Below are 12,500 nucleotides of genomic sequence, written 5' to 3' on the forward strand. Positions count from 1 at the left end.
TTCTCAAGGACTCTTCGACACTAACTCTGCATGGGGGAGTCAGGGATCGAACTGGGAACCCTTCGGGAACCCTCATGTGTTCTAAGACGGCAACTCTACCCCTGAGCCACTGCCGCCCCACTGCGTGCGTGCGTGCGTGCGTGCGTGCGTGCGTGCGTGCGTGCGTGTGCAACAAACCCACTGTCTCAGTAGAGATGTGAGGCAGCTCAGTCAGTGAAAGAACATCTAATCAGAGTGCAGAACATTCCACTTCATGACACACGCTGGAACTCACCCTGGGGCCTGACACCACCTGAGCTTGGCTCTGCAACCCACCAGCACAATCACGCTGGAATGAAGACCCAATAACAGCCTATTGGACTGCATATCCACCCAGCCTCCCACATAGACTACACAGACACATATATGCACTCATATATCACACACACACACACACACACACACACACACACACACACACACACACACACACACACACACACACACACACACACACACACACACACAGAGAGAGAGAGGGAAAGCTTTACTACAGTATAAGAAGCAGTAAGAATAATAAGAACTCCGGATATGAAAAGTCCCTGAGGCAGCGATGCACAGCTTCCCTAAGAGATGCTCCCCTGTGTGTGTGTGCGCGTGTGCGTGCGTGCGTGACACTTGTGCATACTTTGGGGAAAGGCATCTGAAAAGGAAAGACGGCAGTAAATCTCTCGTCTGTTAGTGGTGGTGAGAATTGTGTTTGTGTCTGGATGTACGTACATGCCCACGGCACAGCGCAGTACTACAGATCATCCTTATCTTTATGAGGTTCAAACATGCGTGACGCTGCAACTCAAGAAGGCAGTGAGATCTTTGGCTCCTTCGTGGAACATGTGAAATTAATTTCTACTTTGAAATCTCATGTTGGACGTGAGCTCGTCTTCCACTTCTTGGTAGCAGGAGTTTAAAACTTTCAACCTGGCATAACTATTTTGAGCATGTCATTATGGGTGATTTTTGCCAGATCAGGCCATCAAATACTTATTACGTATCCATGTATTTCCCTTTTTTGATTGGACAATATAATGATGAGACGTCATGTGGGTCTATCATCATTGTCATCATCAGCACCGCTCACTTCACACTGGTGTGATTTTTTTCTTTTTTTCAATCACTATGGGTTTTCCACTCTGACATCATGCTCTGAAGTCACTGTGATGTCAGGGGAACCTATCTAACAGAATGGGTTTGCCGCTCTGACATCACTCTCTGACATCACTGTGATGTCAGGGGAACCACACTAACAGAACCCCTTTTATGCCCATACATGGAGATCCCTGATGTCATCAATATTAAGCCCATATCTAACAGGACTTCATATGGGAATGCCCATATATGGAGGCGACATCTGTAACTGGTCCGATATACATCACTGGCCAGATGGCCAAGGGCGTCTTAATAGTAGAGCTGCTGTGCTGCTATAACAAAACTACCCTCCCATTATGCTAAATGTCTTATTTTATGCACTATGCAGGAATGTGAAAACCTTCTGCATATGGGTGATAAAGTGAAATTTGATATATGAGCTTTTGTCACTGGGGAAATAGAACACAAAGTTTTAGTGAGAAAACAGCTGTCATGATATTCACAGAAAGGTAAAGATTTAATTTAGATAGCATTTTATTTATTGCGTGACCACCACAGTACTGAGAATTTTCTGTATACTATTTAAAATTGTTTTGAGGAAGAAATGCTATTTGTTTCAAAAAGCTTTATACCCTGTATATATAACATGTATAACAAACGAAATGTGACATAGCTCTGTTTACACATTGCTGTACCCCCTCCAACTGTAATATACTGTATGTTCCCCTTTTTCAACTGTATTTATTATATTTTGACATTTGCTTTGGCAATGTAAACATATGTTTTCTCATGTCAATAAAGCTCATTTTAATTTTAATTGAATTGAATTAAATATTTAGACAGATGCTGTGATCATTGTTGGTATCCTATAGTTTTCAATGTGCAGATTATTCTTTTGATAACATATTGTTATTGTTTTAAACTGATGCTAGGTTCTTGGTTTAACTGTGATCCTAGTTGACAGAGGCATGAATACACTGTCTCTCTGCATTTGATGTATGTGTTTACCTTGCTTCTGTTAAATCCTACATGTTAATCCTAATCCTAATTTAACTCGAGTGTAAACACTGACTCTTTTGCAGACAAAGATGGCCTGGAATTATGGTGGCTCCAGTCTGTGAGGTTGACCTAAAATGGTGCATTTATATAGCGCCTTTATCCAAAGCTCTTTACAATGTGCATTACATTCACACACCTTCACACACCCACAGGAAACTAGAAACATTAAGGTTTATGCACATTTCTAAAGTGACAATTTAAGGACTTTTAAGACCCTTTTAAAACCCTTAAAAAAAATTAACATTGGCCATATTGTCAAATATTAGACATTGTGAAAATAGCTGATGCTCACAACGCCTCGCAACGCATGTAGATCTGCTATTTTCACAATAGAACCGTGTTATACAAAATGTAATGCCCCAACTCTTAGTGCTCGTCAGGGTGGAGGGGTCCCCAGTTAAAATTAAATATGATTATTTTGGGGGTTGCGGCCTGAAAAGGTTGAGAACCACCGAATTACAAGAACAATAGTCTAGTTGCCTTACAGCAGGGGTGGGCAACTTTGATGATGGTGAGGGCCACTATATTTCCATCTTCACTCCAGAGGGCCATATTGCATATTGCTACTTTCTACTTTGTCATTCTAGTATTGCATACAATAGAAGTAAAAATAGCAGATCTACAAGCTCTAAATCAATGCAAAGTCTTAATGCACATTTTTATACTTAGTCAGCTAAGACTAAACTAAGACTAAACAAACTACGCCAGACGGTAAAGACATTTTTTTTTTCAAAATCTTTTCAAATGTGAAATTAACCCTATAGTGTGGAGAGATCTGCCATGATTTTGTGACCTGCTTTGCTTTTTAGCCTAATATCTGTTTTTTTTACCTTCCCTCCATTAAAGGCTGTCCTGTTTTCCAGTCCTCCTAATCCGCTCCTATGTACAGAGGTTGCCGAGGCTGGGGCAGGATGGTGTGGCGACTAGGTGGAGTTACATTTTAAGTAGGTATATGTGGGGTATGTATACAGTATACAGGTGTGAATTTACTAGCAGGGTCAGGGTGGCAAGCTCACAACGCATCACTTTGCGACATGTTGTGAGCTTCCCAGATCGGCTTAAGTAAGTACATTACGTACTTTAAGTAAATACATAGTTACTTCACACCACTGTTCCCACAACCTACTGTGCCACTGCTGACCTGCAGTAACCTCCCGCTCTAGCACGTTTAACACAATTTACACATTATTGTGTATAATTAACAGACAAGTGTGATGATAAAATAGGCTAGCATCACACTCTCACTGTTTCTCTGTCATGCCTTTGTGAGTGTGCGTGAAAGGGCATTGATGCTGTACACCTGTGTGTGTGTGTGTGTGTGTGTGTGTGTGTGTGTGTGTGTGTGTGTGTGTGTGTGTGTGTGTGTGTGTGTGTGTGTGTGTGTGTGTGTGTGTGTGTGTGTGTGTGTGTGTGTGTGTGTGCGCGGGTTTGTCATGGAGGAAGTGACACAGCTGCTAAGGTCAGCAGGAGACAGTGAGACAGAGAGAGAATGGGTCGTTGTCACGGCAACTGCCTAAACAATGGAGCTTGGAGTTCAGCAAGGAGACGCATCTACAGACCCATCACAGGAGAAGAAATCACCACACACACACACACACACACACACACACACACACACACACGCGCACGTCGCACGCACGCACGCACGCACACACAAACGTTGGGCACACTTGGTTTCTGCACTCAAGCACACAATGACATTTCACGCCCGAGCCAAATTCACAGCCCAAGACATTCCAACACCTTAAACGTCTCAAACACTCTCATACAATCCAACACAGGGGCTTTTATTTATTCTTTTATATGTTAAAACTCGCAAATCACATTACATCACATCACATCGCACACATACACACTAGGGATGATGGGACGATATGAAAATGTCATATCACGATTATTGTGACAAAAGAAATCTGCGATTTGCGATATTATCGCGATAATCAAAATTCATTATCCTGGGGCGGAACATTTGACAAAAAATAGCAGATCTACAAGCTCACAACGCGTCACAACGCGGCGCGTTGTGAGCTTGTAGATGGGCTATATTTTGGCAAAGACATTTGATAGAGTGAAAAAAGGACTGTATCAAGTATGTATATTATGAGTACCTTTTACCAATTATAGAGGGTTTAAGTGGCAGTGGATATGCAGCTCTGCAAATAAAATGTGAATTGATCCCAGTGCATGACAGAGGACGATATCACGATAAATTAAATCTCCACGATACGATTGTCGTGAGTGTTTTTTATCACGATATACGATAATATCGCTTATCGTCCCATCCCTAATACACACACACACACACACACACACAGAGGCTGCCACCATCATCGAACCCCCCACGCACCCCCGGCTCTCATTCTCTGCTATCGCCACTCTCCGTTACTTTCATAACAACATTTATAATCATCTACATGACAATCTGTGTGGCGTGGGGGGGGGGGGGGGGGGGGGTGGCGGAGGCTAGTGCTGAAGCGGAGCGGTGCATGCTGGGATTGCGGCCTGCTGAGAGAGTGGCATTCTGGGAGGCGGTGTCCCGCAGGCAGGGCCTCTGGGGGATGCAGTATGGTTAATAGGCCTTTCATGGCCGAGCCACAAAGCCCTTTGTCCCATGCTAATTCATACTGCCCAGCATGGAGAGATGGAGAGGGGGAGGTGTGGAATGGACCCCATCTCTTTCTCTCTCTCTCTCTCTCTCTCTCTCTCTCTCTCTCTCTCTCTCTCTCTCTCGCTCTCGCTCTCTCTCTCTCTCTCTGTGTCTTTTTGTGGAAGTAGAGCGAGCGAGGGAACCACATACAAACAACGCCCTGTGCAGTAGCAACACCATCAAAACATTGGCCGAGTGCGCTGAGCATTGGCAAACGACACCACAACACTGGAACAGACCAACAATTAATGACGCTGGCTCCTCGAGCTCAGAGCATCTTGAAGTGGAAACATCCTGCTATTTTGGACAACTTTTGTCTTTTTTACAACAAGGGTTCTTTCATTAGTTTGTAATGATAATAATTAAAAGATAAGAGTCTGGATGGTGGTGCATATTGTAATGTGGAATGGATTTTTTTTTATTCATTGAGGAGCAAACATTTAAACAATATATATCAGAAATTCCATGCTGACATCATCTGTGAAAACCCACAAGGAGGAATAGACCAGTAGAGACGTATAGGATGCCTATGCGGACACGCACACAAGCACATTTCCACCTGAACAAGAGTAACAGGTGTCAATGAATAGCATCCCGCTGGGTTGCAATAACCCCTCAGGTACGTGGTGGGAGTTCCGTGCATTCAGTGAGGGCAGTGGCCGCTAGCTTCCCACCAAACGCCCACCAACCGGCCCTCTATCAAACCCTGTGATCTTAGAATAGTCCATTATTAATGAACTGGACAGGGACGGCTCATTGTGGCCCCCTTCCATTTCAAAGTGCACTGATTTAAGTGGAGGGAGAATTCCAGAACAGAACAGCATGCAGGGGGCTCTTGCTGTGATCACTGTGGTATGAGAGAGAGAGAGACAGACAGACAGACAGACAGACAGACAGACAGACAGACAGACAGACAGACAGACAGACAGAGTGTGTGTGTGCATGTGTGTGTGTGTGTGTGTGTGAGTGAGTGAGCAAGCGAGTGTCTTGAGCGAGTGAGACAGAGAGACAGAGAGAGCGAGAAAGAGAGAGAACGCCATAGCTGTGTAGAGCCGTGCTAGCCTGGCTTAGCCATACTATATACTGCAGTTAACTGCGTGAGTATATTATATGTGTAATAATATATATATAATATATTATTCCTCCCTTGTGTTAACATGGGTGGATAGTTTAGCTGTGCTAGGCTAGTGCCGTGCCTGGACGGGTCAGTCCCGTCCCGGGCCGTCCACAACACAACGCGGCACAGCTGCACCAGAGAGCCTGAAGGCCTCAATGGACAGGGGTCAATACAAGCTCTCTGTGGGGACCAACGCATACCAAATCAGGGGGAACAGACCCCCGGCCTGCAGGGGGAGTGGGGAAGGAGGAGGGGGAGGCGGGGGCTGTTCTTTTCCCCCATAATACCATAGTCCTAGCTGTCCTACCATTCGTCACGAAAAGTTGTCTTCTTCACCTATGTTTTTCGTTAGTTGTGTTGACCGTGGATTGCCAGTTGTGTGTGTCACCCCCCTCTCCCCGGTTGTAATTGTATGCACTACAATTGCCTTACCATTGCAACTCCTCAGAAACCTATAAGCCAGTCAATGGTTCTCAAAGTGGATTCAAGGGACTCGGTGTGTGGGTTACGGGGGTCTAAATTACAGTACAGTGTACAAATGGAACCAAATGTACCCTAATGGGATTTGGTTCCATTTGTAATGCACACTGGGGAGACCTTGACATTTTGAAGTTTGAGAACCACTGCTGTAGACCGTGGCGTGCAGGGGGAACTACAGAACTCCCTCTACCCAACTTTGGGATTTGGGAGCGAGTTCCCCCATTGTTCAGATCCCTCCTCCTTCTTGGGAAGTGGGAGGACCCGAAAAGGCGTCGCAAAAGGGAGGAATTGTTTGAGAGCTCAGTCATCCAAAAACGGCCTTTCAATGTGAGAACTTGGGGAGCCGAAGAAAATGTCGGTGGCATCGCAGTAAATTACTAAAGCAGCGAGGCTTTAGAGGGAAAAGTAAAACAGTTAAAAGTGTTTTTTTGGACTAAACTCACGGCAGAAGAGAGGCGAACAGGAGATCGGGTTCCTGCAACAGGGTGTGAACACCAAATATAGCAGTTTTGGTGAGTTTTATCCCTTGTAATGGTCAATGTTTTTGTGCGATCCCGCGACGGGATATTAACGTGTTATAAAGACAAAGTTTTAGATAAATCACATTAATGCAAAGTTTCAGGGCAGGCACGAATTGCTTTTCCCCCCAATGCAAATGTTATTTCATAAATACTGAAAGTTTTGTTTAGAAGTTTTGTCTGAGATTAAGGCTACTATGTTGCAAGTTTGAGACTATGGATAGCAACAATTGTTTCGTTTCTCGCTGGGTGATGTCCAAAATAAAACATTTTAAACACGATTTGGGAGTAAATCAGTATCTGTATTCGTAACGGTCAAGTAACGGTCGCTGTGGTTATGCGATGTGTAGCCGTACGATGTTACCCATTTAAAGAAAACAACTTTTGTTGGGGTCTTTAGCTTGTTGCTGATGGAACGGGGGACCTGCGTCCATTATTTTCCTTTTTATTTGTTGGATTTCTGTCAAAAAATCGTTAGGCACAATACGGACAACTGCCCAGTACGCGTTTTTTGGGGGGTGACTTGGACAGAAAAACAGACGTTTGGTGGACTCCACGTCCCATTTTTGAGAGAAAATGTGTGTGTGTGTTTTTTTTGCAGGCCTCAGCCTATACAGTCCCAGTGGCTGCCATAGGGGTAACTGAAAACAGACTCAGTTACAGCGCTGCCAAATTTCCTCTCCATTGGTTCCATGCCTACACTTTTCTTTATTGGTCTGTTTTCTGCACAGAATGGACATAACAGACTTTATTATTCGCATGATGCAAGCTAGGCTATAACATCACTAATTGTGTGCTTTTCTAAAGCTCCCCCCTCTCACCACCACCAAACCAAAACTTCTAGGAAGAATAACCTAATTAGGGCTTACAATAAATTGACAGCTGCTCAGCAATTCTCAAACCATCAATGCGATGGAATGCATATATCTTGAATAGCCTGTCACACAGGGCGTCCCGAGTGCGTTTGATAGGCTATCATCCTCGTTTTATTCAGGGATGGTTTAATGAGAAATTGTTTGTCTTTAATCCCGCGGATGGATGCTTGCTTAACGAGCTCTTGGCGACTCTCTCTCCGCCAGGGGCGTCAGTCACTTGGCGTCCGCGGGGGGCATTGAGGAGGGGATGCAGGAACAGCCGCAGGGGCTCAAGTTTCAAACCCCCAGGTGTCGTTTTTTGTTGTTTGGATTAGGCTACATTGAGAGAGTCTGACTGGCTCGCCTGGAGGTAGGAGAAACCTTTCGGCAGTTCGGTGGCAGACATGGCATCGGACAAGAGGCGTGATTGTTCGAGCTTGAATCAATGTCAGTTAGATTAAAAGTCGAAACGAATAGGCCTGGCCTCCTCCAATTAGGCCCACACCGCATCAGGGGAATTAATTTGGCTTGCCATACTGTGATTGGCGATGGCTCCCTCTCTGCTCTCAGATAGAAAAGGGGTCTTGTTGTTTAGTTGTTGTTGATCATTGGCGGTCGGGTGGATCAAAGTCGAACTAATTGATTCCAGTCTGATTATCTGCTCGGCATTCACAGTCATTTGACCTTATTTGGTCGCTTATATGAGGAGCCATTAGCTATGCGCCGATGAACGCACAGATTCAAGACTGCTGTCCCCTGCCAAAACCTCAGCAATTAACTGGAAGTAGACACGCACTCTTCCATTGGTCAGACCGCTTTTAGGGGGAAATAAAGGGTAGATTAATTCTGTGGCTTTGGCCTTTGGTTAATGAAGGGATGAGTGTTCTGATCAGCTATGGGAACTTGAGGACCAGACCATTTGGGTGCGCCTAGATCTGTATACCATATAGCAGTGTTTCTCAAACTTTCAAATGTCAAGGTTTCCCCTTAACTCTGACAGTGTACAAATGGAACCATTTTTGTCCATTTGTACACTTTGTACACATTTTTGTCCATTTGTACACTGTCAGAGTTACAGACTTGTATGGGTCAATTTAGACCCCCTGAAGGAACCCACAGATTCCCTTGAATCCACTTTGAGAACCACTACCATATAGGCCTACTGTACATTGTAGGTTACATTTGGTGGGGACAGGCCATCTTATATTAGGTCTTTGCATCAAATGGATTGTAGCATATATATACCTTTTGATTTAGATGTGTACTAAGATATGCCTCCCCCAGCCCTTAGGATAGGATTGAACTTGTTTCACTGTTGCATTGTTTTTAAATCATTCACATAAGGATAACCTATCTGAAACCCAAGATAACAAAAACAAGGAACAAGTAATGATGATGCCACCTTGATGGACATTTATCCATCAATTGATTGACCCCGAGCGCTCTATTTGTTGCTGTACTTTAAAGTTCAGGATGTTGTCGGTGTATTGTTATTTCAGAGGGTGTGTGACGTTTTTGATAATTTGACAAAAGCAGAAAAAGTCCTACCCGAGGGCGTGCTTTCATCTCAACGACAGCAGGTATACTCATGCAGTCAAAACAGCCTGCAGGCACAAATCTATGGGCCTGTGTGTGTATGTGTTAGGTCCTGTCCAATCAGGATGATCTCTTTATACTGGAATGCTGCCTGTCAGTCATGGCCCCGAATCTCTCTCAACTTAAACTTCAACTTATGTTGCTAACTTAAAGACAAGTTTGTTGTCGTCCCGTCACAGGTGTAAAAGAGTGGACGGGAATTATTTAAATTATTCAGTCTCCACAAATTGCGGTTACATAGTAATAATCCTAAGAGAAGGAAAATGACAAATAACAAAACAACAACGATGTCAAATGTACATCGGATGTGTGTAATCAAATCTAAACAGGCAGAGTAGTACCTCAGTCAATCTGTTGCGCAAGATGAGACCATTTGATAGCAGCAGCTATCAAATATGAACTGTGTGCGAATGGAGTAAATACACGGTCATATACATTCACAGTACAGTAGAGTGATGGCAATGGAGTGCACTCACAGTCATAAAGCCAGAAGATCACCTGTACTGTCCTGTGTTATAACTGTGTTTTAGACACAGAATGAGAATGGGAACACAGTGAAAACGTGCATGAGAGGGAGGTAGTGTGCAATTCATATTTCAGTCAGGGGTTTGCTGGGATAATATGCTTTTCATAAACCAAGCCACACACTCATCGCCAAATAAGGCTGCACAATTTCTCCGAGCTGAACATTATTGGCCCGTTGACATGCGCTACATTAGGCCTGGTGCGCTGACAGATTGTGGACTGGGGCTTGGCTGGGCTAGGTGCCCTGGAGGGGATTCTGTGTCCAGTCAGGCATGGATAACCAAAGAGGGACACCTGGAGCACCAGGTGGCCATGGGTCCAGTCTCCTCCCTCGGGGCGACATACCTCTCTCCATTCTCTCTCCCCTCCAGCCTGGCTCCGTGCAGCACAGAGATGGGAGGAATGTGACATAAAACAGGGTGATGGTGAAAGTTTATTCTGAGTTGGAGGGGCTCACAGTGTATGTAAATAATCCAGTTGAAATAAATGATCAAGGGTGGCAGGTTGTGGGGAGAGGATGTGAATGCAGGAGGGACTAAGAAATGGTAGATGAATTAGTTGAGATGAAGAAAGATGGTGAAGGGTGGAGAAACGTTCTTCAGAGTTGTGTTTCCAGCTTTCCCCAAGAAGAAAGCAATTTCTTGGAATTATTAGTATTATTGTAAGAATTATTCTAATTGGCATCATTTGATCTTTTTGGCATCTTCCCTCATTGTGATAAAAAGATCTAATAGAGATTATCTGAGGCGTATTAGAGCAATTGAGCTGATTTGTTCCAGTACTTAAGGCAAAAAGTTAAGCCCCTGATTGGATAATAAAGTTACCTCCACCATGCACACACGCACACAATGTGTTGTTTGTCATAGTGAGTCTGTTAGATCATTGATCAACTCCAGACACTGGTAAGTGTGTGTCTGTGTGCACACAGACAAATAGCCCAGTGTGTGCTGTGTAGATATTTGGACAAAGATTAGTGGAGTGTTAAAACGAGCCAAGAGAAACCCAGACACCCTCTTGTAGATCATTCAGACACAAGCACAAGATAGCACTCTGACTGCTGTCAGTGCTGTGACCATTCACTTTCTATGTCTACACAGTACACACACACACACACACACACACACACACACACACACACACACACACACACACACACACACGCACACGCACGCACACGCACACTTTTTGGATTTGGATTGAAATTGAGTTAATTTGATGTATTTTGCCTTGCATAATCACTGGAGGGAAAAAAGCAGTACAGCCTAGGACATTACCTCATCCACTCTCGTATGTCTATTTGAATAGTGGTGTGTTTGTTTGCGTCTGTGGAACCGTCCTGAAGGAGCTGGTAAAATGACCAGAAAAGTAAAGAATGTCGAGGAAAACCGAGGCTGCGCTCAAAGACTAACCGATAATAAGACGAATAAGATGTTGCCCTAGAGAGAGAAACTCATCATTGAAGAATGTTCGAACTGGCAGGAGAAGACATGATTCAACAGAATAAATCATTGGGCACCAGATTAGTTCGTTAGTGGGGCCCCTGAGGTTATCACTACTGGAATTTTCCATCGACAGTACTCCTCTGTTTGCCGGCCAACAATGTGTGATGGGGAAACATGTGAGATTTTATTTTATGATTTTGCAGAGCCCCCCCCCCCCACCCCTCACCCCGGGGACAAACTGAATCCATGGGCTTGACTGACAGGACAAATGGCAGCGTTTCTGCTCTGCATTGCCATGTCTCTTTCCCTCTCACGCACACATCATCGAAGTGTACGCACATGCATGCACATACACACATATGCACGCTAATCCAGCTCCTGAAACTGAGAGCTTTCTTTGAAACGAGGCTTCTCCAGCTGTTTCTGCTCTTATAGACCCGGCAGCTTTCATTTTACAACCATGGAATAGCCATGGAATAGCCAGTGTGTAACTGCTTCATCTAGATCATAGTTGACATTCTACACAGCACAATCGTCCATGCTAATTCAACCAGGAGGCTATAGATGAACACTGATCTTTACTGTCCCCTCTGTCATCATGCATCATCTTCTCACCATCACATCGCCTGATCAAGTTATCTCATTCCTCTCATATCTATCTGTTGTTTTTCACATAACATCATCCTTCTGTTCTGTTCTGTTTTCCATCAGCCCTTTCTCTCTCTGACTCTAAACACATTCTCACGTCTGTTTTTCACATGATGGTGAAATATTTCTCCATTCCATCGTTTCTCTCTCCCTCTTTCTCTCGCTCTGCCTTATCTCACAATTTCTAATGCCTCATATCTGGTTTTCATATAACGTTTCACTTTATCCATTCATTCGCCCCCCCCTCCACCCCCTCCTCCTCCTCTCTTTCCTTTCCTCCCTATTCTCTCTCTTCATCTCCCAGAGAGAGTTGCAGGGGAGTCAGGCCAGCGAGCCTGGGTCTCAGTTCCTGCTGAATAATGGGCAGAAATTGCTCTTGATTTATAATTGGTTCCATTCACTCTGATGCATGAGCTGCCAAAGGGACTGGGGGCCCCTTTCTCTCTCTCTCTCTCTCTCTCTCCCCCACCCCTTCTCTTTCTGTGTCTC

General features: G+C 44.4%; 1 protein-coding gene across 2 annotated transcripts in view; it reads left to right on the forward strand.

The window, feature by feature from the left end:
- Positions 1–6,778: 6,778 nt before the first annotated feature.
- Positions 6,779–12,500, forward strand: part of boc (BOC cell adhesion associated, oncogene regulated) — a 46,749-nt gene continuing 41,027 nt past the window's right edge. For both annotated transcript variants that reach the window (XM_080751929.1, XM_080751930.1), the window contains exon 1: positions 6,779–6,940. The gene's annotated coding sequence lies outside the window, so the exon portion shown is untranslated. The remainder of the gene's footprint in view (positions 6,941–12,500) is intronic.

Source organism: Nannobrachium achirus (genome assembly GCF_963921795.1).
Source record: "Nannobrachium achirus genome assembly, chromosome: 21".
In the NCBI taxonomy this organism is placed as follows: Eukaryota; Metazoa; Chordata; class Actinopteri; order Myctophiformes; family Myctophidae; genus Nannobrachium; species Nannobrachium achirus.